Source organism: Ziziphus jujuba, chromosome 11 (assembly GCF_031755915.1).
Source record: "Ziziphus jujuba cultivar Dongzao chromosome 11, ASM3175591v1".
Classification (NCBI taxonomy): domain Eukaryota; kingdom Viridiplantae; phylum Streptophyta; class Magnoliopsida; order Rosales; family Rhamnaceae; genus Ziziphus; species Ziziphus jujuba.
Window position 1 is genome coordinate 1642007 of NC_083389.1, and position 26643 is coordinate 1668649.

Below are 26643 nucleotides of genomic sequence, written 5' to 3' on the forward strand. Positions count from 1 at the left end.
TTGGTATTTACAATCAAAATGCAGAGGTGTGTGCGACTCTTACACTGGGTATGTGTGAACTAGTTGTAATTTCAAGCTTATATTGTTAAATGTATGAGATGGCTACATATCCAAGCCTCATTTTTAAAAACCAACGTGGTACCTTTCTTCTCATCTCTTCTTCAACATCTTAGAACACTCTAGGAACCCTAAAAACCAGAAAACACCATATCCAAAACCTAAAAACACAACTCACACACAACCATTCCTAAGAGCATCACCAAAAGCTTGCTTGTTGCTAACACTTCAAGCTAGATTGGTCTTGGTCATAACCTACTCACCCCAACAGAGAGTATTTCTAGATTTGGTCTAAGACGAACTGCTATAGGGAGTTTATTGAAGCCATTGAATTCAGAATACAGTAAAGTAGCTCCTGGGTGGGGAACTACTCCTTTGATGGGTATTGCAATGGCCCTTTTTATGGTATTCCTATCTACTATTTTGGAGATTTATAATTCTTCCTTTTTATTTGACGGAATTGGAATGAATTAGATTCACAAGAACTAGTAACTAGCTTTTCAATACAAAGTGAAGCATTAAGGTCTCTGATTTTGATCCCATTATATTTTGGTAGTTCGATCGTGAAATTTCTTTGTTCCTATAGTTCCGGAATATGAGTGGGTGGCTTATTATAATTGATCCTGTGGATAGTACAGAGAATGCGTCTATCATCTTGATAGAGATGGTTTTACTTCGTCAGATATTCATTCTAGTATTTAAACCACAGAATATAGAAAATAGATTCCAAAGTATTATTAGCACTATGATTCATCCTTAATATTCAGACCACGAGTCCAGACTTCCTTTTTTTTTTTTTCCTTTTTTTCAAAGAGTTAGATTTAAAAATTATAAATCAAAATATTTTTATTTTTTCAAACTCCTATTTATGCTTATTTTGATTGAAGGACAAGGGTGTCGTTGGATTTTTATTCATTCTAGTTATTCATTGAATAAGTGATGATCCAACAGTTCTTACTCAAGGAATTTTTGGAATTAGTTTATAAAGAAAGGGTTTTATGGAATCATCGTGGTTCTAGTATGAATCTGGGGTTTTAACCGATTCAGAGGATCTTAGCAAGAGAATTCCTATCAATATCAATAATAAAGAAAACAGTAGTTAAAGGTGCCTTACACACAATAAAAAAAACTATAAAGTAGGTAAAAAGCAGATTCAAGAGGCCTATAATCATCACCACAGAGACAAATAAGCCAACTTGATATTCTGGCATTATAACCACAAGAAAGAACTTTCAGATTTTTATTCTTTTGTATCTTCAGAAATGATTGAATCAGAGGATTAAGAAGTTTCGAACTTAACTTTCTATTACACATATCTGGTAGAACTAGTATTTTGGTGTTTCTGTTTGAGCCGTACGAGATGAAATTCTCATATACAGTTCTTGGGGGTGGGGGGGGGGGTTGTGGGAGGGTCTGCTCTATTTACCTATCCCAATAAAATCTATGATTGGTTCAAAGAACATCTTAAGATCAAGGCAATTGCAGCTGATATAGCTAGTATATATGTTCCTCCTCATGTCAACATTTTTTATTGTCTAAGCGGAATTACACTTAGTTGTTTTTTAGTACAAGTAGCTATAGGGTTTACTATGACTTTATATTACCGTCCGACCGCTATGGAGGCTTTTTCTTCTATTCAATATATAATGACTGAAGCTAACATTGGTTGGTTAAATCGATTAGTTCATTGATGGTCGGCTAGTATGATGGTCCTAATGATGATCCCGAAGTATGTTCTATATATTTCACTTAGTTAATGGAAATGTTTTCTTTTCCTTTGCATTGACTCAATTTATTATACTATCAGAGTGAAACAAGGGATCTAAAGAAGAATATGAAGAATAAGGGCTAAACTAGATTAGTAACAAGTAAATCCTTTGTATGTAAAAAGTTTTAATATTCTTGAGGATAAAATCCAACTGCAAGGTCTGAGACGACCCAGAAAGAACTTGATCATGATTTGTAAGCCCACTTGGGTATTGAACATTTATCTGTAATAACTGAATTCCTTACAATGGATGGTTGTTGAAACTCTGAAAAAGGAAATTTGGTAAATTTTTTCTTACTCTTACATAGAATCATTCATATAGGTGTGGATACCATATCAATTTTTTTATTTTTTATATGGATCTATTTGGTTCGTTTGATTCTTGCTCGAGCCGGATGATTAAAAATTATTATGTCCAGTTCTTTTGTAGGATGGATCTAGAATAATTCATCTATCCTAATAACAAAAAAAACCCGACTTGAACAATCCTATATTAAGAGCTAAGTTGGCTAAGGGGATGGGGCATAATTATAATGGAGAGCCCGCATGGCCCAACAATCTTTTATATATTTTTTCGGTAGTAATTTTAGGTACTATTGCATGTAACATTGGTTTAACGGTTCTAGAACCATCAATGATTGGCGAACCCGCGGATCCATTTGCAACTCCTTTGGAGATATTGCCTGAATGGTATTTCTTTCCCGTATTTCAAATTCTTCATATAGTGCCCAATAAATTATTGGGTATTTCTTTCCCGTATTTCAAATTCTTCATATAGTGCCCAATAAATTATTGGGCATTCTTTTAATGGTTTTCGTACCCACGGGGTTATTAACAGTATTCTTTTTGGAGGACGTTACTAAATTCCAAAACCCATTTCGTCGTCCAGTAGTGACAACCTTCTTTTTTATTGATATCGCAGTAGCCTTTTGGTTGGGTATTGGAGCAACATTATTTATTGATAAATCCCTAACTTTAGGTCTTTTTTAAATTTATTTAGTTGAGAAATAAATAAATAAAACACGATGTGTGTATCTAGGGAATAGTCGCTTCAAAGTGAATTCTCCCTAGATACATTTATTTATTCAATTAAATTTTGGATCTATTTGGAGTATATAGAATGTGCTAAAGATTCAAAACTCATTTTTATCTCTTTTTTTTTAAAAAAAATAAATAATCCATTAAAATTTATGCGAAATGCTTTTCTATTTCTAGAATGTCCAATATATGTTTTATATCTTCTATGCAAAAATGTTTCATTTTCATAAGGTCTGCTTCACTGTTATTCAAAAGGTCTAATAATGTATGTATATAGGACCTTTTAAGGCAATTATAGACCCTATGGTGCAATTCTAATTGGTGAATAAAAATAGATTTCAATGCTATTTCGTTTTAATTTTTATATGGTTTAGCCAATCTATCATGAAAAGTAAAAAGGGGCAAAGTAACTTTGTGTTGGTTTTTTTCTAAATCAAAATTTTCTTCTTCTGCATATAAAAAGGGAATAAATAAATCAATAAAATTTCGGGAACCCTCATGAAGTGCTTCTTTAGGAGTTAAACTTCCATTTGTCCATATTTCTAGAAAAAGTATGTCTTGTTTTTCATTCCCATTCGCATAATAATGAATACTATGATTGGCATTTCGAACAGGCATTAATACAGCATCTATAGGATAACGTCCATCTTGAAAGTTATTTGGCATTTTTATATGATACCCATTATGCCTTTCGAGTTGTAATTCAATACACAAATTAATTGGTTCCGTTAGGTTCGCTATAGCCTATGTATTATCAACGATTTCCACCGAAGGTGGTAAGATGATGTCTTGACGCATCACAAGTTCCATAGAGGTTACTTTTCTATACAATTTGTTTCAACTCAATAAAATTTCATGTATAGATTCTTGAATACCCACTATTGTAGAATATTCATGTCGTATTTTATCAAATTTTGCGCATGTGATACATGTTCCTTATATTTCTCTAAGCAAACCTCTTCGCATCGCAATGCCAATTGTATCGGCTTGGCCTTTCATAAGTGGAGCTAGAATAAAGTGTCCATAATAAAGACGCTTACTGTCTACTTGTAATTCAACACACTTCCCCTGCAGTGTCTAAGTAGATATTGTTGCCTTCTCCTGAACCATAGTAATATTATTTTATTAGATCATTCAATTATTTATTTCTCTTGAAATATCTTCAATGTTTATTTTTATACACGTCTTTTTTTAGGAGGTCTACAGCCATTACATGGCATAGGGGTTACATCTCGGATGAAACTTAATACGAATAGGTCTTAATGCCGCATCTCTTCGGAGATCGGGGCCTTTTATCATGACTTCTGCCCATTGCATACCTTGATCCACTACTATCTAAATAGCATTTCCCATTGTGGTTTGAGCGGCAAATGGCGACCCTCATCTTGTACCCTTGAATACACAAGTATCGGCAAAAGACCATGAAATTACTCGACCTCTTACATCCGTAATAGTTACAATAGTATTGTTGAAACTTGCTTGAACATGAATAACTCCCTTTCGTATTCTACACTCATTTTTACATGAACCAATATGTTTATTCTCATGTGAACCAGTTCTTGGTATAGGTTTTTCCATATTTTATCATCTCATAAATATAAGTCAGAGATATATGAATATATCCATTTCATGTCAAAACAGATCCTTTATTTTTATTTCTGTATTTGTACAATGGTTCCTTTAGATTTATGGAGTCCTTTTTTGTTCAGAAGGATTATCATTGTCTTTGTCTATATCTCAGGTTGGAAAAAATTACTATAATTCGTCCCCACCTATGGATCAGTCGACATTTTTCACAAATTTTATGCGCAAAGGCTCTTATTTTCATATTTATCATTCCTTAATTTAATTCTAACTTTCTTTATTGGAAGAAAATAAGTTGCTTGAAATTTTTAACTTTGAATTGTATACCCCAAAAATGAATGTTGAAATTGAAAAAACCATATAATCATTGGAATCTTTTTTCAGAGTCTATAAACTATACATTTGCTGGTTGAATCAAAATGACTTGCTTCACTTTTGCTTCGATTTCCTCATCATATATATATATAAAAAACTACTTATAATCATTTTTGAAACATAATCTAGAATCAGATTTTCATTATCTAAATGAATTTAGACTATACCATTGGGCAGTTATGCAGTAATTCAACCTTCATGAATCCTTTTTTTTTCTTTCATTTTAGGTCAAACTCCTTGACGTATCAACTAATACGGGAGGGGTGATATTAGAAAACCACCCTTTCTCTTCTTTGTTTTTTTTTTTTTTTTTTTACAAATATGAAAGTTCCACATATAATTCATATATCAGAAGGATTACCATATATAACACAAAAGTTCTCCACCAATTTCTTTTAATCGAGCCCCTTTGCTATAATTGTACGAAAAAATTACAATCTCCATTCCGCCTAAAATTCTAGGAATTCGTTGATAGTTAGAATATATTCGTAGACTGGGTCGATTAATCCATTTTAAATTTAAAACAGCTTTATATGGTGCTTTCCTATTCCTTCTATGTCGTAGGGTTAAAACCAAAAAATCTTTGTCATTTTGTTGATGTTTCCTCATCTTTTCAATAAAACCTTCGCGTAAAAGGATTTTAACAATGTTTTCAATAATGTAAGTAGATGGTATTCAAACTGTTCTTTTTTTATTCATGTCGGCATTTCGTATAGAGGTTATTATGTTAGCAATAGTGTCTTTATTCATGATAAACTTAGATTATTGTTTTACTCAAATTTGATATAATCAACATGCTCTTTTTCTGTTTTATTTTTTTTTTTTAATTATGAATTCTTAAAGGCATATACGTGAGACACAACCACTCTACTACTAATAATAAATCTCAATTTACTAAATAATCTTAATCAATTTCAGTTAAATACTCAGTTAAATATTATAACTATAATAATTATATTAATTATGTTATGGTCTCTTCTTATAATACTTCGGGTGCTAATGAAACTATTTTAGTGAAATTTAACTGTCTTAATTCCCGGGTGATCGTACCAAAACTTCGGGTTCCTTTTGGGTTTCCTTCTTGTTCAATAACACCCACAGCATTTTCATCCTATTGTATGATCATATCGTTCTCAGATTTAAGCTCTTTACCAGCATGTACAATTACAGCTCTAATCACTTTTGATCATTCTAGAGGTGTATTTGGTATTGATTCCTTGATTACAGCAACAATAACGCCACCAATATGAGCATATCATCGATTACTAGGTCCTATGATTCGAGTACACATTAATTCTTGGGCTCCGCTGTTATCCGCTACATTCAAATGGCTTTGGGGTTAAATCATTTTTTTATCTGTTTTTATCTGTTGTTTGTTCAAAACAAAAAAGGAAACCTGAAATTGGTTTTTTTTTTTTCTTCATCCAAAAAGCCTTTTCTTTTGGTTCTATGTTCCTATACCGAAATAATGAATTGACTTCATATGCCGCTAGTCAAACAGCCTTTCTAGCGATATTTTCTGCTACTCTACTCATTTCATAAAGTATTCTATCGGGTTTGACGGCAGCTACCCAATATTCAGGAGATCCTTTCCCCGAACCTGTACGGGTTTCTGTAGGTCTTATTGTAATTAGTTTGTATGGAAATATACGTACCCATACTTTCCCAGCGCGACGGACATTTTGTGTCATTGCTCATTGACCGGCTTCAATTTGTTGAGATGTGATCCAAGCGGGTTCAAACGCTTGAAGAGCATATCTACCGAAGCAAATACAATTACCTTGATAAGATATTCCTTTCATTCTTCCTCTATGATGTTTATGAAATCTGGTTCTTTTGGGATAGAGTTGATGGTTGTTTATTAATTCCATGTTTACTACAGAATTGGACAAGAGAGTTTCTTCTCATCCAGGTTCTCGCGAATGAAACGATTAAAAAATAATATCTATGTATTTATATTTACCTATTTAATGAATAATATACTAAAAAAATATATTGATTCATGAGATTTTTTGAAATTTCATCTAATCTATTAGAAATTTTTATTTCTTGTTTTGATATCTAACTAAACATGGATTCGATTTATAGAGAATTTTTATTTAGAGATACATTAGAGATAACAGTATAGATACAGTAATTTTGTTATAAGGTTATAACGAATCTTTATTTTGTTTTACATTTTATTATCATATCGGATCAGCTAAAATTTAGAAATCCAATAAAATCAAAATTTTCACAGGTGGATATTTACTCTTTCAATATTTAGTTGTCGGTTTAGTCTATGACATGAACTTTCAGAATAAATGAATTGGTTTCTGGTTCGTTCCGCCATCCTACCCAATGAATCATTAAGATTCATTTTCAGTATAATCTTATGTATTCATAGGTTCTATCATTCCCATCACTTCTCGATTAACGGCTAAGTCTGACTTCTACAACGGAGCCCCTAATGAAATTTGATTTGTTCTCGAGTCAATCCTCTCAGTATTTATTAGCTTGGGGCTCTTGATTTTTTTTCTATGAGCAGATTTGTATAATTATAGACCAATTAGTATTAATGGTTTATTACATTCCTCGTTATGAGATGAATCATAGACCTTACATATTGGAATCATATATCATTGATATTTATTTTTTTTTCACTTTTTCTAATTTTTTGATTTATCCGCATATTTTTTTTTTCTTTACAACTCAGACTTATATTCATTTTTTCTTTTTTGTTGTTTGTTTATGCAAAAAAGATTTCAGTTGCTACGTTGATATGACCAATATATCATATCTCGACCAGTTTTTTATATCTAGATAATGCGAAAAAATGAGCTGGTTATTAGTTCTATAATAGTTATTAGTTCACGATGAGCTGATTATGACTTGAATCAAATCGATTCGTTTTTGAATTTCTGTACATGAAATTCCCTCGACACTAGAAGATATTTTCATATTTTTTATTCTTCTTGTAGATCCTCCGAATAATTTTTCAGTTGTGCAAACCAAAGAGAATGATGACCTTGGGTTTATGCCAAGTCTGAAACCAAGTGGATTTATTTTTTGTCCCATAATCCCCCGCTACTATACATATCATGACATGTCATATCGATCTACTTCTTTTTTTTATTCATTCATGTTTTTTTAAGCATAATATGGCGTATTTTATTTGTATTTTTATTATAAAAAAATATTTGTCATTTAACCTTAAAATTCTTCAAAGACAATTTTGTTCTTTAAATAGTCTATATAATAATGTACAGCTATATGTTTTGGTATAATAGTTATATGACAAGTGGGTCTTTTTATTGGATAACTTCGTCCCCGAGCTTGAGGTTTTAATTTTTTCACAGTAATTAGTATCTTCGAGGCCAGAAATCATAAAATATTCTAATTTATGATCAATTCATTCAATATTTCCATTTTTAGAGGACAAATTCCCACATTTAAATTATGTATCAGATGTACAAATACCCTACCCCATTCATCTGGAAATTTTGATTCAAACCCTTCGCTATTGGATGAAAGATGCCCCTTCTTTGCTTTTATTACGACTTTTATTATAATTGGAATAGTTTTATTACTCCAGAAAAATCTTTTTCTTTTTTTTTTGAAAAATAATTCAAGATTTTTCTTGTTCCTGTATAATTCTCATTTTTATGAATACGAATCCATCTTACTTTTTCTCCATAACCAATCTTCTCATTTATGATTGACATCTTCTGGGGTATTTTTTGAGCGAATTTATTTTTGTGGAAAAATAAAACATCTTGTACAAAAAGTCTTTTCCAATGATTTTCTAGCAGTTTTATGGTTCTTCACGGAGCCTTTCATGCATTATGTTAGATATCAAGGAAAATCTATTTTGGTTTCAAAAGATACACCTCTTCTAATGAATAAATGGAAATATTTTCTTGTCCTTTTATGGAAATGTCATTTTTATGTGTGGGCTCAACCAGGAAGGATCTATATAAACCAATTAGCCAACCATTCTTTTGGCTTTTTAGGCTATCTTTTCAGTGTGCGACTAAATCTTTCAGTGGTAAGGAGTCAAATGCTAGAAAATTCATTTATAATGGATAATGCTATAAAGAAGCTTGATACATTAGTTCCAATTAGGCCAATGATTGGATCATTGGCTAAAATGAAATTTTGTAACGAATTAGGACATCTTGTTAGTAAGTTGACCTGGGCCGATTCGTCAGATTTTGAGATTATCGATCAATTTGCCCATATATGCTGACATCTTTCTCATTATTTCAGCAAATCCTTAAAAAAAAAAAGAGTTTGTATCGAATAAAATATATACTTTGACTTTCTTGTCTTAAAACTTTGGCTCGTAAACACAAAAGTATTGTACGGGTTTTTTTTTAAAATATTAGATTTGGAATTATTGTAAGAGTTCTTTATGCATGAAGAAGGGGTTCTTTATTTGATTTTTCCAAGAACTTATTTGACTTTTCAATGGTTATATAGAGGGCGAATTTGGTATTTGCATATTGTTTGCATCAATGATCTGGTCAATCATGAATGCTTGGTTGTTCGACCATGGAAATGGAAATTATCCTTAAATGCTGAAGAGATAACAAAAAAAATTATTTAGTCGTCTATTATGAAATGTTCATATGGTAAGAGTAAAGGTTGATCAACTGAATATTCAACTTTGTTAGAGGCTTGTCTAGGGAAGGAGCTAGATTTTAGGTGTATACATAAGGAAGGCCGTGTGCAATGAAAAATGCAAGCACGGTTTGGGGAAAGATTTTTGCCTATTTTTTATTTTCTAATTCTAGGAAGTAAATTATCTACTCCATCCAACTAGTTCCAGGTTCGAGTCCCAGCCAACCCATTCTAATTATTCTATCGAAATCATATGTATCTAAATTAAATTTGAATTTTAATCCAAATTTTGTAATTTATTTATTTTTATTCAATTTATTTATTCAGTTTATTAAAAAAAAAAATGGATGAATCTAGATAGATAAAAACCTCGATATATCTATGGATGTTGAATATTGGTTGACATGGGTATATAAGTCATGTTATATTGTTGAATAACAAGCCCTCGATTATCTATTTATAGAAAATTCATGTGCTTGGGAGTCCCTGATGATTAATAATTAAATAAATCAAGATTTTACCATGACTGCAATTTTACCATGTCTTTACATTTGATGGTTTGGTGTTTTGATGATCCCTACCTATTGACCACAACTTCTCTATTTATTATCACTTTCATTGTTGCCTCTCCGGTAGATACTGATGGTATTCATGAACCAATTTCTGGATCTTTACTTTATGGAAACAATATTATTTCTGGTACCATTATTCCTACGTCTACAGCGATAGGTTTACATTTTTACCCGATATGAGAAACGGCTTCCTTTGATGAATGGTTATAAAATGGTGGTCCTTATGAGCTAATTGTTCTGCACTTTTTACTTGGTGTAGCTGGTTATATGAGTTGTGAGTGGGAACTTAGTTTTCGTCTAGGTACGAGCCCTTGGATTGCTATTGCATATTCAGCTCCTGTTGTAGCTGCTACTGCTATTTCATTGATCTATCCAATTGGTCAAGGAAGTTTTTATGACGATATGCCTCTAGGAATCTCTGGTACTTTCAACTTCATGATTGTATTCCAAGTTGAGCACAACATCCTTATGCACCCATTTCACATGTTAGGTGTAGCTGGTGTATTCAGCGGCTCCCTACTCAGTGCTATGCATGGTTCCTTAGTAACTTCTAGTTTGATCAGGGAAACCACAGAAAATGAATATGATAATGAAGGTTACAGATTCAGTCAAAAGGAAGAAACCTACAATATCGTAGCCGCTCATGGTTATTTTGGATGATTGATCTTCCAATATGCTAGTTTCAACAACTCTCATTCTTTACACTTCTTCCTAGCTGCTTGGCCTGTAGTAGGTATTTGGTTCACTACTTTATGTATTAGCACTATGACTTTTAACTTTAATGGTTTCAATTTCAACCTATCTACAATTGATAGTCAAGGTCGTGTAATTAATACCTGGGCTGATATTATCAGCCGTGCTAAGTTAGGTATGGAAGTTATGCATGAATTTAACGCTCATAACTTCCCTCCAGATCTAGCTGCGGTCGAAGTTCCATCTACAAATGGATAAGACTTTGGTATTAGTGTATACTGAGTTATTGAACATAAAGGAGCAATAATCATTTCTTGTTCTAGCAAGAAGTTTGGTATTACTCCTTTAGGAGTTTTTTTACTTAAATTTTTTTCTTTACTTCATCTTTACTTCAACATACCCATACATTCATTATGTAGAAATTTTTATTTTTGATATCCTCTTTTCAATTTTTTTTTATTTTACATTTAAATTTAAAGTTTTCAATTCCATTTTTTCTTTTTTAAGTTTGAATAATGAAAAAAAAATGATAAATGGTGTAAATTGACTTATTTGTTTGTAATTTGTAAGTTTGTAATTTGTAATAGGGGCGGATGTAGCCAAGTGGATCAAGGCAGTGGATTGTGAATCCACCATGTGCGGGTTCAATTCCCATCATTCACCCATATATATATTTAAACTAAACAAAAAAATATTGAAAATATTAAAATAGTTAACTATATATACTATATATATTAACTAAATACACTATAGATATTAACTAAATAAAGACTAAATAAAGAAAAATTTTAAAATTTAAATTGAAGTATCAACTAAACAGGACCAAGTGACTATTATTTCTTTTTATGCTTTTGTGTTAAGCATATTTATTTTTCTTAATAAACGATTTGCTACAAAAGGAATTTTTTTTTTTTTAGTGAACGTGTCACAATTAATTACTACTTTTTTTTTTTTTTTTTTTTTGTAAAGATGAAGAAACAATTTCTATTTACTACAGCGACTAAGAATCAAATTATCACTATATTTATTCCTTTTTCTACTTCTTCTTCCAAGTGTAGGATAACCCCAAAGGGTTGCAGGTTTTTTCTACCAATCGGGGCCCTCCCTTCACCACCCCCATGGGGATGGTCTACAAGGTTCATAACTACTCCTCTTACTACAGGACGCTTACCTAGCCAACATTTCAATCCGGCTCTACCTAAACTTTTCTGGTTCACCCCAACATTCCCCACTTGTCCAACTGTTGTTGAGCAGTTTTTGGGTACCAAACAGACCTCCCCAAAAGGTAGTTTTAATGTGGCTGGTTTACCCTCTTTTGCAATCAGTTTCGCTACAGCACCTGCTGCTCTAGCTAGTTGTCCACCCTTTCCAAGTGTGATTTCTATGTTATGTATGGCCGTGCCTAGGGGCATATCGGTTGAAGTAGATTCTTCTTTTTGATCATTCAAAACCCCTTCCTAAATTGTACAAGCTTCTTCCAAAGCATATGGCTTTCTGGATGTAGATGATGATATCTATACAAATGGATCTTATATATATATTGTTGAAATGTGGTGATCTTGCCACAATGTGCAAGGTAGTTTGGTTACACTTGCACTCTTCATTTTGCAACATCAAAGACCAAGCATTGTTTATGTTTATGCATTTTATTTTATCTTGTAATGTTCAGGAACAATACCCTTTTTGTAATGCCCTAAGCTCATTATCTAGCTTAAGGCCTTTTTTGTGTAGTTGCTGTAATTGTATTTCCAGCAACATAAGTCCACTTCCTTGGATTCCGTTTGAATTAGGTTTGGTATTTGGACCTGAATTTTGGATATGATAAACTAGATATGCAGAGGAAGCAGCCGCAAAAAGAATGGCCCAATTTGGAGCTGGGAAGGCTGAGTTAAGCCCCAAACAATCTGACCCTTGTGCAGTGTTGTTGCCCAGAAAACTGGGCAAAACTGCCTCGGGTTTGATTACTTTTGAATGGGTAAATCGACTTTGTTTTATCTGGTTTTTGGGTAAAACGTAGTTTAATATTCAAAAAGGTTTCCCTCCAATTTTCAAGTCAAATGGAGCTGGTTTTCAAATTCAAATGCCTTAGACAAGCTGAACTGCCCATTAAAGAAGGTTTCTTGCATGCCCAGCACATTGATTAGAGTTAGTTGAGGTAGTTTGGCTTGGTTGGTTACTTTTAATGCTTTTGTATTTATTGCTCAATATGGCAGCATGCCTTATTGTCCTTTTGATGTATTTAAAAGTATGAAAATTGTAATGAAAAACGTTGAGAAAGAAAATATTCAAAAAACAGATTTTGAAAAACAACATTTTTGGCTCTCTCTCTCTCAACTACTACATTTTTGGTTTCTTCTTCTTCCCAAAGCTAACAACCTTCTCAAGAACCCTAAACCTCCATTAAAACCAGAAACAAAACATAAACAAACCCAAAAAAAAAAAAAACAAAATCAAGAACCAAGACCCAAGAACCAACAACAATCATTCTTGACTAACACCTTGAATGATTGTGCTCTAGGGTACAACAACATAAACCTACACCAAATTCCATCATGGTATCAGAACATAGTGTAATTTCTTAGGACCTTGTGAGCTTTCAACCTAGACCATTTTATTTGTGAGAGGATCCCCCACCTAAAGCCTTCCAACCCAAACCAAAACCTCCCAAAAAGACTAGTTGAAACTCACCAAAACACCACCACCTGAGAGCTTGTTCTTGTGTCCATTTTTCAAAACTTTTCAAAAACCATTTTTTCAAATGGCCTCACAATCCTTTGCAACCCCAACACCACCTAAGTTTGAAGGCCAAAACTATTCCATTTGGAGTATAAAAATGAAAGCCTACCTTCAAGCCTTTGGTTTATGGGAAGTCATAGAAGAAGGTTATGTAGTGGAGGAGTTGAGAGCTAATGCAACCCAAGCACAAAGAAATGCACATGAGGCCGAAGTTGCCAAGGGGTTCAAGACCCTCACTGCCTTGCACTCCTCCATGAGTGATTCCATTTTTACAAGGATAATGTCATGCACAAGTGCTAGAGAGGTTTGGATAAAGCTTCAAGAGGAGTTCCATGGAAATACTAGAACTCGGCAAATGCAAGTTTTAAACCTAAGAAGAGAGTTTGAGACCTTGAAGATGAAGGAGAATGAGCTTGTCAAGGATTTCATGGAAAGGATGCTCAAAGTGGTAAATCAAATTCGGGTCCTTGGTGAGCAATTGACTGATTAAATGGTAGTAGAGAAAGTATTGGTGAGCTTACCCGAAAGGTTTGAAGCTAAGATTTCCTCCCTTGAAGAATCTAGAAATCTTAGTGAAATAACCTTGAGTGAGCTCATCAATGCTCTTCAAGCAACCGAACAAATGAGAGCCATTAGAAAGGAGGAGACCATAGAGACTGCATTCTATGGTGGCCACGGCAACAAAAAGAAGAATAAAGGAAGGAAGAGCAACAACACCAACCAAACCGGTTTTACAACCAACAACAACACAAACAACAACAAAAATGGATGGAATCAACAACAACAACAATAAAGCCATCAAAACCGAGGAGGGCATCCACCTTGCCCTCATTGCAAGAAGCTTGGACATCCACCATCCAAGTGTTTTTGGAGGCCGGATGCATCTTGTGAAAGATGTGGAGGAAAAGGCCACATTGCCAAAGTATGCAAGCAAAGGAGACAACAAGCCAATGTGGTTAATGAAGAAGCCGAGAACCTATTTGTGGCCACATGCCTTAAAGTCACAAGTAGTGGTCTCGGTTGGCTTGTGGATAGTGGTTGCTCACACCACATGAGTTCCCAAAAGGATGGCTTTGTGGAGCTTGACCGAAACTACAAAACCAAAGTGAAGATTGGTGATGGCCGGTTCATGAAAGTAGAAGGCAAAGGAGATGTGTGCTTGAACACCAAGGAAGGTACCAAAATTATAAAAGATGTGCTATATGTTCCTAGTTTATGTGAAAACTTGCTTAGTGTAGCACAATTGGTAGAAAGAGGCTTTGCTTTAAATTTTGCAAAAGATGGATGTATCATATATGATGCTTGTGGTAATGAGTTGTTTAAGGTACCATTGAAGGACAAAAGCTATAGATTGGACCTAGTTAAGAATGAACAAGCCTTAAAAACCAAAGTGGAGTCCATTTCTCAACTTTGGCATAAAAGGCTTGGGCATTCTAGCTATGGTGCCATGAAAAACACCAATGCCATTGTGAAGGACATGCCAAAGATTGAGGAGATGAAAAGCCTATGTGATGTATGCCAACTAGGGAAATCCACACGGCTTCCATTCCCTAAAGCCGGTTCATGGAGAGCTAAGGAGAAGCTTGAGCTAGTCCATTCGGATGTGTGTGGACCGATGAGTTTGTCATCAATTGGAGGATGTAAGTACTTCCTAACCTTCATTGATGACTACTCAAGGATGTGTTGGGTATATTTTCTAACAACCAAGTCACAAGTGCTTGAGAAGTTCATGGAATTCAAGAAGATGGTGGAAACCCAAAGCAATACAAAGATAAAGTGCTTGAGAACCGACAATAGTGGAGAATATACAAGCTTGGCTATGGAGGATTTTTGCAAACAAAATGGAATGGTGCATCAATTCACAACACCATACACACCACAACAAAATGGTATTTGTGAGAGGAAAAATAGGACCTTGATGGAGATGGCAAGGTGCATGATACATGAGAAGAACATGCCAAAGAAGTTTTGGGTCGAAGCCATATACACGGCTAGCTACATCCAAAACCGAGCATACACCAAAGCCAATGACTCCAAGACACCCTATGAGATATGGTATGGAGAAAAACCATCTTTGGACAACATAAAAATCTTTGGAAGTGTTTGTTTTCTCCATGTTCATCCACACATGAGAGAGAAGCTTGACAAAAGGGCAAATGTGGGCATCTTGGTTGGCTTTAGTGAGGTTACCAAAGGTTTTAGGGTTTTCAACTTGGAAACCAAGAAACTTGTGGTAACAAGGGATGTGAGGATTGATGAAGATGCTGTTTGGGATTGGACAAAGGAGAAGCTTCTTGTCCATGAAGATAATGCTCGGTTGGATGATGGAGAAGAAGAAACCAATGACAATGACAATGAAGAAAACGAAGATGATAAGGAGGATGCACTTGAGACCATTGGAGCCGAATTGGAGATTGGAGATGGTGTTAGAGGAGAAAGGCCATTGCTTGAAATATATGAAAGGTGTAATGTTGCCTTGAGTGATCCTACCAATGCTCAAGAAGCTATGCAAAAGAAAGAGTGGATGGAGGCCATGCAAACCGAAATGGATATGATAGAAAAGAATGAAACTTGGTCTTTGGTTTCTAAACCTAAATACAAGAAACCAATTGGTGTAAAGTGGATCTTTAGGACCAAGTTCAACCCGGATGGAACAATATGCAAGCACAAGGCAAGGCTTGTGGCAAAAGGCTATGCACAACAAGCGGGTGTAGATTATGGAGAGACGTTTGCACCGGTTGCAAGAATGGAGACCATAAGGCTCATCCTATCCATCTCGGCCTCAATGTCATGGAAGGTGTACCACCTTGATGTAAAGTCGGCTTTCTTGAATGGTGTGCTTCAAGAGGAGGTTTATGTCAAGCAACCCGAGGGCTTCATTGTTCAAGGACATGAGGACAAAGTCTACCATCTACACAAGGCACTTTACGGGTTAAAGCAAGCACCTAGGGCTTGGTATGGCAAGATTGATGGTTACTTGACCTAACAAGGCTTTAGGAGGAGTCCAAATGAGCCAACACTATACATAAGGAATGAAGAAGGCATGATTGTTATCTCACTCTATGTGGATGATTTGTTGGTCACGGGTGAAAATGAAAAGAATGTGGAAGTTTTGAAAAATGAACTTGAAAAGGAGTTTGACATGTCAAGCCTTGGTGAAATGAATTACTTCCTTGGAGTGGAAGTGATGCAATGCTCTAGGGGTATTTTCATATCTCAAGAGAAATACATCAAAGATCTTTTGAAAAAGTTCAACCTTGATGAATGCAAGCCAATGTCAACACCAATGAGCCAAGGAGACAAATACAAGAAGGAGGATGGCACACCAAAGGTAAACCCGACCCTATATAGAAGCATGATAGGAAGTTTACTCTATGTATGTTCATCAAGACCGGATATTATGCATGCCACATGTGTTTTGTCTAGATATATGCAAGCACCATCCCAAAACCATTTTGTAGGTGCCAAAAGAATTCTTAGATACTTAAAAGGAACACAAGACTTTGGAGTTTGGTATGATAGGCAAGATGTGATGAGATTAAGGGCCTACTCGGATAGTGATTGGGCTGGATGCTTGGATGATATGAAGAGCACTTCGGGGTATCTTTTCTCACTTAGTAGTGGACCATTCTCATGGAATGCAAAGAAGCAAGCAACAACCGCTCAAAGCACCGCCGAAGCCGAGTACATTGCTTACTCTTCATGTGCAAATCAATGCGTTTGGCTTAGGAAATTATTGGAGGACCTTGGTTATCCTCAAGAGGGTTCAACCATCATCAAATGTGACAACACTTCAGCCATATCAATAGCCAAGAACCCCGTTCCACATGGAAGGACAAAACACATACCGGTGAAGTATCACTCTTTGAGGGAGTTTGAAGAAAATGGAGAAGTAAGCTTGGAATATATCAAGACTGAAGATAACCTTGCAGATTTCTTCACCAAGCCACTTCCAAAAGCAAGATTTGAGACCTTGAGGAAGCTTCTAAATATTTTAAGCAAGAACACCAAGGAGGAGTGTTGAAATGTGGTGATCTTGCCACAATGTGCAAGGTAGTTCGGTTACACTTGCACTCTTTGTTTTACAACATCAAAGACCAAACATTGTTTATGTTTATGCATTTTATTTTATCTTGTAATGTTCAAGAACAATATCCTTTTTGTAATTCCCTAAGCTCATTATCTAGCTTAAGGCCTTTTTTGTCTAGTTGCTGGAATTGTATTTCCAGCAACATAAGTCCACTTCCTTGGATTCCGTTTGAAGTAGGTTTGGTATTTGGACCTTAATTTTGGATATGATAAACTAGATATGCAGAGGAAGCAGTATAAAAAATAATGGCCCAATTTGGAGCTAGGAAGGCTGAGTTAAGCCCAAAACAATCTGACCCTTGTGCAGTGTTGTTGCCCAGAAAACTGGGCAAAACTGCCTCGGGTTTGATTACTTTTGAATGGGTAAATCGACTTTGTTTTATCTTTTTTTTGGGTAGAACATATTTTAATATTCAAAAAGGCTTCCCTCCAATTTTCAAGTCAAATGGAGCTGGTTTTCAAATTCAAATGCCTTAGACAAGCTGAACTGCCCATTAAAGAAGGTTTCTTGCATGCCCAGCACATTGATTAGAGTTAGTTGAGGTAGTTTGGCTTGGTTGGTTACTTTTAATGCTTTTGTATTTATTGCTCAATATGGAAGCATGCGTTATTGTCTTTTTGATGTATTTAAAAGTATGAAAATTGTAATGAAAAACGTTGAGAAAGAAAATATTCAAAAAACAGATTTTGAAAAACAACATTTTTGGCTCTCTCTCTCTCTCAACTACTACATTTTTGGTTTCTTCTTCTTCCCAAAGCTAAAAACCTTCCCAAGAACCCTAAACCTCCATTAAAACCAGAAACAAAACCTAAAAAAACCCAAAAAAAAAAAAACAAAATCAAGAACCAAGAACCAACAACCAACAACAATCATTCTTGACTAACACCTTGAATGATTGTGCTCTAGGGTACAACAACATAAACCTACACCAAATTCCATCATATATATCATATAATTCTTATATATATCATATAATGAAGTACCGCATGAATGGATATATAGGAATCAAAATCTATCGAGTCACTCATGTTACGATCTTCTACATTTTAGGTCTTCCCGTTCCTTCATCTGGCTTATGTTCTTCATGTAGAATTTAGACCAAATGACTCTATGAAATTACGTTGATACTTCCACATATTACAGGTAATGTAGGAGAAATCTCTATTTTTCTCCTTGGGCTTAGCTTTCAACTCGCCTTTGACCATCAAATGAAATGCGAAGAACCCGTCCTCCTCTCTTTGAAACAAGGGGTGCTTTTGGTTCTGTCGGTGCTTGAAACAATTTTTTCTTCTCCATATTACTATATCTATAGAGTCAATAATTTTATATGAGGAACTCCTGAACTCAATCACTTGCTGGCATTACTCTTTAGTTTTCTATCGAGGTCTATCCTGTAGAGGGACTCAAATTGTAAACCTAATTGGTTACTTCCAATTACATAAATCAATAGATCAAACCGCACTCAAAGGTAAGGTATTTCCTATTTTTATAGGAACTTCTGTACTAGAAACAATGGTATCTCCAATTATAGCCCCTCTGGGATGTAAAATATATCTTTTCTCACCATCCCCATAGTGTATGAGACAAATGTATGCATTTCGATTAGGATCATATTTTAGAGTTACGATTCTACCATATATGCCTTTTTCATTTCGTCGAAAATCGATTTTATGATATAGACACTTATGACCTCCCCCTCTATGCCTTGCGGTAATGATTCCTCTGGCATTACGACCTTTACCACAATGATGCTGCCCATAGATCAAATTATTTCATGGATTGGATTTCACTTGATTGTCTACGACTCCTTTGCCTGTGCTTGGGATATAAGTATTGTATAAATGTATCGCCATGCTATTAAGTATTTTGATTTAAGTTCTTTTCTTTCTAACAGGTGGAATAGAATAACTCGGTTGAAGCGTAATGGTCATATGTCTGTAATGCATTGTATGTCCCGTAATAGGTCCCATTCTTCTACCCTTTTCTAGTAGTCGATGACTATTCATAGCTATTACCTTGACACCAAAGAAGAGTTCAACCCAATGCTTTATTTCTGTCCTAGTTGATCCTGATTCGACATTAGAAGTATATTAATTTTTCAAAAATAACCGAATACTTTTGTCTGTAAATATAGCATATTTGATTCCATCCATAAATCTATTTTCTTCCCTATGAGTTATAGTCTCAATAAGAATGCTAGTTCTTACTGTTCATATGTTATGATATGAATATACCATACCAATTCGTTATGTATGGATGATGAGATTCCATTGATACAGAGCCAATTCCAATAGACTTATTCTATTGAAGGGTCCCATTGGTATGCATCCAGTAGGAATTGAACCTACGAATTCACCAATTATGAGTTGGTCGCTTTAACCATTCAGCCATGGATGCTTAGCGAGGATCCTCGTACATAGTAAATAACCAAATTCCAATTCAAATTAAATCTTTAGGATAAATCAATGCAATTTAGGAGGACACACTGAAAGGAAATCAATTCAAATCCTGGATTTTTGAATTAAGAGAGATATCGAGAGAGATCAAAACTTCTCACTATTTCTTAAATTCATGGACCCAATTCAATTTAGTGGGATCTTTCATTCACATTCTTTTTTCCATCAAGAACATTTTATAAAACTCTTGGACTCTCGAATTTGGAGTATCCTACTTTCAAGCAATCAATATTTCACGATCAATGGTGTAGTACTATTTGTAGTAGTGGTCCTTATATAGTGTATTAACAATCGAAAGATGGTCGAAAGAAAAAAATCTCTATTTGATAGGGCTTCTTCCTATACCTATGAATTTCATTGGATCCAGAAATGATACATTGGAAGACTCTTTTAGGTCTTCCAACATCAATAGGTTGATTTTTTCGCTCCTGTATCTTGCAAAAGGAAAAAAGATCTCTGAGAGCTATTTCCTAGATCCGAAAGAGAGTACTTGGGTTCTCTCAATAACTAAAAAGTGTATCATGCCTGAATCTAGTTGTGGTTCGCGATGATGGAGGAACTAGATCAGAAAAAAGAGGGATTCTAGTTGTAAGATATCTAATCAAACCGTCACTGGAATTGAGATCTCACTAAAAGAGAAAGATATCAAATATCTAGAGTTTCTTTTTGTATATTCTATGGATGTTCTGATCCACAAGGGCCATGATTGGGAATTGTTTCATTGTCTTTCTTTGAGGAAGAGGTGAAACATAATCAATTTGAATTTGGGATAGCTATTCGAAATCTTACTAAAAGATTGGATTTGTTATCTCATGTTTGCTTTCGTGAAAAAATACCAATTAAAGCGGAGGGTTTCTTCAAACAACAAAGAGCTAGGTCAACTATTCTATCAAATGATATTGAGCATGTTTCCCTTTCTCGAGAAACAAGTGGGCTATTTCTTTGCAAAATTGTGCTTAATTTCATATGTGGCAATTCCGCCAAGATCTCTTCTTTAGTTAAGGGAAGAACCCACAAGAATTGGATTTTTTGAGGAACATATTGAGAGAGAATTGGATTTGGTTAGACAAAGTGTGGTTGGTAAACAAGGATCAGTTTTTAGCAAGGTACGGAATGTATTGTCAAATATTCAATATGATTCCTCAAGATCCAGTTTTGTTCAAGTAACAAACTCTAGCCAATTGAAATGATCTTCTGATCGATCCAGAGATCATTTTGATTCCATTAATAACAAAGATTCAGAATACCATGAATTTTAAAGATACTTATTTAAAGATGTCTTTATTGCATAGAACTTTATCTGCATTGTTGAGAGCTTTACTTAGTGGTAATTTGAAAATTTGGGAAATATTGATTGCTAACTTTAAAAAGTGTAATTTTTACCATAATGAGCATGTATTTCTAGATTTTGTTGTAATAGTGTTTGACCCTGGAGAATTGATTTGGTTGCACTTACGAAAGGAAAGGTTTCCTAAACAAAGAAAGTCAAAGCTCATGCTGTATTATACCAAATGATACGAACCTAGGACGACCTGCTCCTAAACCCGTATTATATTAGCCCGGATCTCAATTAAGTTCAAGTTCTAATGGAATGGACCTCATTCTTTGGTGCTTGGACAGATTCGGTTCTAGTCTCCTTCCTTGGCCAATTTGAGCTTTCTTCTTTGACTTTCAGCTTTGGCTTGCTCTCATAGATGGGATTGTTCCTCCAGCCACTTGAATTGGACCTTCCACTGTTGGAAACACCTCCAAACCATGATCTTACACCCCTCCTCTTGAATTGATGCTCTAATTTAATAGCCACACGCAACATCTCCTCCAATTCCACATATTGTTGCAATTCTAGTTGATTGGCTATTTCACGATTCAAACCACCAAGAAACCTTGCCATGGTTGCTTCCCTACCTTCATTCAAGTTCAATCTCATCATAAGCATCTCCATCTCCTTGTAATAGTCCTCTACGGATACATGTCCTTGAGATAAAGATTGTAGTCTTTGATGCAGCAACCTATGATAGTGTGATAGTACGAATCGCTTCCGCATGGCTCCTTTCATTTGTCGCCATGTAGTAATCAAGTCATCACCAACTCTCCTTCGGGTGTTTTGCTCATTGGTCCACCATTGGTGTGCATAATGGCCAAACTCCATTGCTGCCAATTTCACCATTGGAGTGCATAATGGCCGAATTTGCTGTATTGCTTGCTGGCTTTACTGTGTTAGCCTTTTCTTATTTTTCCAAGCATGGGCAACGTGTGGGCCTTCATATTCAGTTTATTTGGCATCCTAAAAAGCATCTAGAAGCTGATTTGGAGCTCAATTTGGTCAAAGATTGGTCAAAGTCAACTTAGTCAAAAAGCTAGTATTATAGTTTCCTAATTTGTTTTTACTTTTTGTTTTAGGAAACTACCATTACTTTTTGGCTTTTATTTATTTATTTTCTGGAAAAATAACTTTAGGAAGGTTTTTATTTTATTCTTTCCATTGTAAATTAATTAATTCCTAATTTAATATAAAGGAATTAATTAATCAAACTTAGATTAGGAAAGGAAGTATAGTTTCAGCCAACTAGGTTTCTTTATGTGTGGTGGCTGGTTTTCTTTATGTTCTAGGGTTTTATTTCGTGGATTTGTAGCCTATTTAAAGGCTTATTTTTCAATATGAATAAAACTTGGATTTGACTAAAAAAAATACTTGTGAGATTAATTATCTCTTTGTTCTTTGAGAACACCTAAAGCACCATTAGAGAATTGGTTGTTTTAGCTTGATTTATCAATAGGTTTTCCATCCCCTATTGTGGCGTCTACATTATACCAAGGTTTCTAACCACAGGTTGGTTAGGGGTTGAGGTCCATTCCATTAGAACTTGAACTTAATTAAGATCCGAGCTAATATAATACGGGTTTAGAAGTAGGTCGTCCTAGGTTCGTATCATAGTATCATCATAATATCAGCCTATTTCATTCTTTTAACTAATTGAGGAAGAATTTGCAAATTGATAAAACCTGATGGGCGAATTTTCCATCTCCAAGGAAAACCATCCTGATCCCCTATCAGAAAAATTCCCAATTCTCCTTTTGGGGCTTCGACTCTCACATAGAGTTCTTGTTTCGGTAATTCAAATGTAGGAGAAGGTTCTTTACTAATAAATCAATATTCACAATCATTCCATTTAGGATTCTTTTGTCTATCAAAGTATTAGATTTCTAAATTTTCATGTGGACCTCTTGGAATTCCTTCCAAAGCCTGTTGAATAATTTTTATGGATTCTGACATTTCACAAATTCAAACTAGATAACGAGCTAACGAATCTCCTTTTTTTTGCCACTGGAGTTCCCAATCAAATTCATCGTAACACTCATAATGATCAACTTTACGAAGATCCCATTGTATTCCAGAAGCCCACGGAATTGGTCCTGATAAACCCCAATTTATTAATTCCTCTGTACCAATAATGCCCACTCCTTCAACTTGTTCTAAAAAAATAGGATTTCATGTAATAAGTTTTTGATATTCAGCGATTCTTGTTAAAAAATAATCGTAAAAATCCAAACATTTATCTATCCAGCCATAAGGTAGATCAGCAACTACTCCTCTGATATGAAAATAATTATGCATCATTCTCATAGGGGTGGCAGCTTTGAATAGATCATTTTTTAATTATCTTTCTTAGAAAATATAGAAGAAAGGCATTTGTGCACCAATATCCGCCATAAAAGGGCTGAGCCATAGCATATGAGAAGCTATACGACTCAACTCCAACATAATTACTCTGATATAGCTGGCTCTTTTAGGCACTTGAATATTTTCCAACTGCTCCAGGCCATTTACAGTTATGGCTTATGTGAACATAGTAGCTTTTGGAGTTTGGTGTGGTTTTTGGGTTCACTTGGCCAAGAGTGTTGTACACAAGATGTTAGTCTTGTGCATAACCTTTAATCTAGTTTTCAGTTTGGTATTTAGGTGATTTTTGCATTTGTTTTTGGTATGATGATATTGAGTTTTGTTAGGGTTTTAGTTTGGAAGGAAGAAGAAGAAGATGAAGAAGAAGAGAAAATGCTAGAGTAAGCCACACAACTAGATAGCACAATAATTCTTCATTACATTCATTTGTTGCATAATATAGATACAAAACTTGGTTCACACATGTGAAGTATGTGTGAAATGAAACAAAGTCTTTTTAAAATTCAAAATACAAATTTTCGCCCCCCCCCCCAATAATTTAATAAAAAAAATGTTCAAATACCAGCTGCACATGTAAGTGTACAAATATGGCAAAGGTTGGCAAGAATTTGAATTCCAAAAACTGTCTCCTTCCAAATCAGGTAATACTAGTTTGACCTGATGAAATGCTGGGATATCTTCATCCAAATTGTCTGATGTTTTACATATGGCATTTCGAAATATTAAGGATAAAATATGGAGAAGACCAGGTCCAAAGGAATTGGTTAAGGCCTTCAATTCTTCCCAAACCCGTGGCCCATAACTGCTGGAAATCACAGCAGTTATGCCAAGTCAAAACCTATATATCTTAGGCTTTCCAAGTCCGTTTTGAGTCATTATTTTTTATATATATTCTTTCACATGTCTATTATAACATATCCAAAAATTATAACCGGGTTCTAAAGACCCAGGAAATTCCAGCCCCAACAATGGACCTATGTTGTTGGAAACACTGTTTCCAGCACATAGCCATTTTACAAAATCAAATCAATACCCAACAAAGAGATAATTCCTAAGCTAAATACAATAAAACTTAGGCATTCAAAAGACATTAACAGGAATATAAAATATAGACATAAATATTCTATTAGGTCATTCGACAAAATATTTCTTACAAAGAAAGAAAGAGGGTGCAAACCTTGGTGGATTTTGGTTTGCACAAGGTGGCAAGATTACCACATTTTCAACAGTAGCTAAATAATCCCAACGCGTTACATAAGGCAGATATTGTATAATTGTTTAGTTTTCCATAATTTTTTCCATCCCTCGGTGTAAATAGCCTAATATTTGTTCACAATCAATAACATCTTCACCATCTAGAGTAACGATGAGTAGAAGAACACCATGCATTCTTGGGTGGTGGGGACCCATATTTACTACCATGAGGTCGTTTCTTGTAGCTGGTATATTCATAGGTTTTTGCTTGATTCGGTCTTTCATGAATTACTGAAAGCTAAAATAAATTCATTAAATTCAAATTCAAGATCTAATAAATCAAATAATTCAAAATAAACTGCTTTTTCGAATTAGTGAGTTTTTGATTCCTGAATATTCAACTGATTAATTAATTCTCCATAACATATTCATTTTTTCTTTGACAAATAAGACAGCAGCCTTCCCAAAATTTAATGTAGGCCTCTCTGAGATCAATTGTCTTTTCTGTGCAATTCCAAATGTGAAGAAAGTTTTCGTATCCTATTGGTAAGCCTATGTATTTGAAACCCAACAGATCCTACTTTTTCTTTTTTTTCTTCTTGTGAAATAACCTAAATGGATGAATTTTTTACCATAAAACGAAATCTGCCCCCCCCCCCACTTTGTTCCTATCCTTTTTTTAGTGTTAGGTGGTTTTATTGATCAATAATAATAATACCATTCATTTTAATTTAATATACACAATACAATAATCTTAATTTTGTTAATAATTCCAAATTTGATCAAATAAAATTGTATTCGATAGGTATACCAAAATCTTATTTTCGGCATTTACAAAAGATAAAAATTTAGACCTAAAATGAAAAAAAGAAGATTTTGCTGATCATTTATAGATCTAATTGATATGTCAATGAATCATATATCAGAATGAAATGTAAGCCAATGCATGTGTGCGTTTCTTTTTTTTCATAGATCATACTATAGGAAATATAGGAGAAACAAATCTACCATTAACTAACGAATTTTGAATCTTGGATACATATGTATCCTTACAAGACAGAAATGACTGCCATTATGGGTATCAAACCAATATCGATTCATCAAGCTAAATCTTCCAATCGATAATTAGGCCAAATAAAAAATTTTAATTTAATTAGTTTAGTTGTATCTCTTTTGCTTTTATCCCAAACTTGACTGTGTTCCTTCTTACTATTGCAAAATGCTGCATTTCGAGGCATACCATTTCCATTCCTAGAATTAAAACAAATTAGAATTCTCAATTTTCTATGACATTTAGGGGATAAAATGTTTTCAGGGACAAACAAATCATAATGGTTGTTGTCTTTATTTCCAGTCTTTTTTTGATATTTTGCAATGAATTTAGCATAATTTTTGTTATCAATAGTGCTTTTTGTTAAGTCTTTTGATTTATTTCATGCTTACTCTTTCGAACCAATGAAATACCTACGGCTTGATATATAATAAATTGTCGTTGATTTTTTATAGACAGACAGATTGAGTCGATAATCAATAATCCCTTTTTCATCAATTTTATAAGAGTTAAATATTTATTAATCAGTAGAATATCTAGGCTTAATTGGCCCCTTTGAATAAAGGATATCAAAGTTTCTCTTGGATTTATTAGTCTAAGCAGGAGGCAATATACTTTGATGTTATTGATCATTTTTTTTTATTTAAAATACCGTCCCGTCTCAATTGAAAATGTAAATACCTTTTTAGGAATAAATCAAACCCCGCTTCCGTATTGTTCTTGTATTGTTTTTTATTTCCATCTT

The 26643-nt window shown here is 34.3% G+C and overlaps 1 non-coding gene and 3 pseudogenes across 1 annotated transcript; 1 reads left to right on the plus strand and 3 right to left on the minus strand.

Moving 5' to 3' along the window:
• Positions 1-9963: 9963 nt before the first annotated feature.
• LOC125420598 (photosystem II protein D1-like) lies at positions 9964-10735 on the plus strand (annotated as a pseudogene).
• Positions 10736-11673: 938 nt separating this feature from the next.
• Positions 11674-19368, minus strand: LOC125419941 (large ribosomal subunit protein uL2cz/uL2cy-like; annotated as a pseudogene).
• A 470-nt stretch (positions 19369-19838) lies between these two features.
• TRNAM-CAU (transfer RNA methionine (anticodon CAU)) lies at positions 19839-19912 on the minus strand. Its single transcript has one exon. It is a non-coding gene; the product is annotated as a tRNA-Met (tRNA).
• Positions 19913-22900: 2988 nt separating this feature from the next.
• LOC125419945 (NAD(P)H-quinone oxidoreductase subunit H, chloroplastic-like) lies at positions 22901-25105 on the minus strand (annotated as a pseudogene).
• Positions 25106-26643: the final 1538 nt, after the last annotated feature.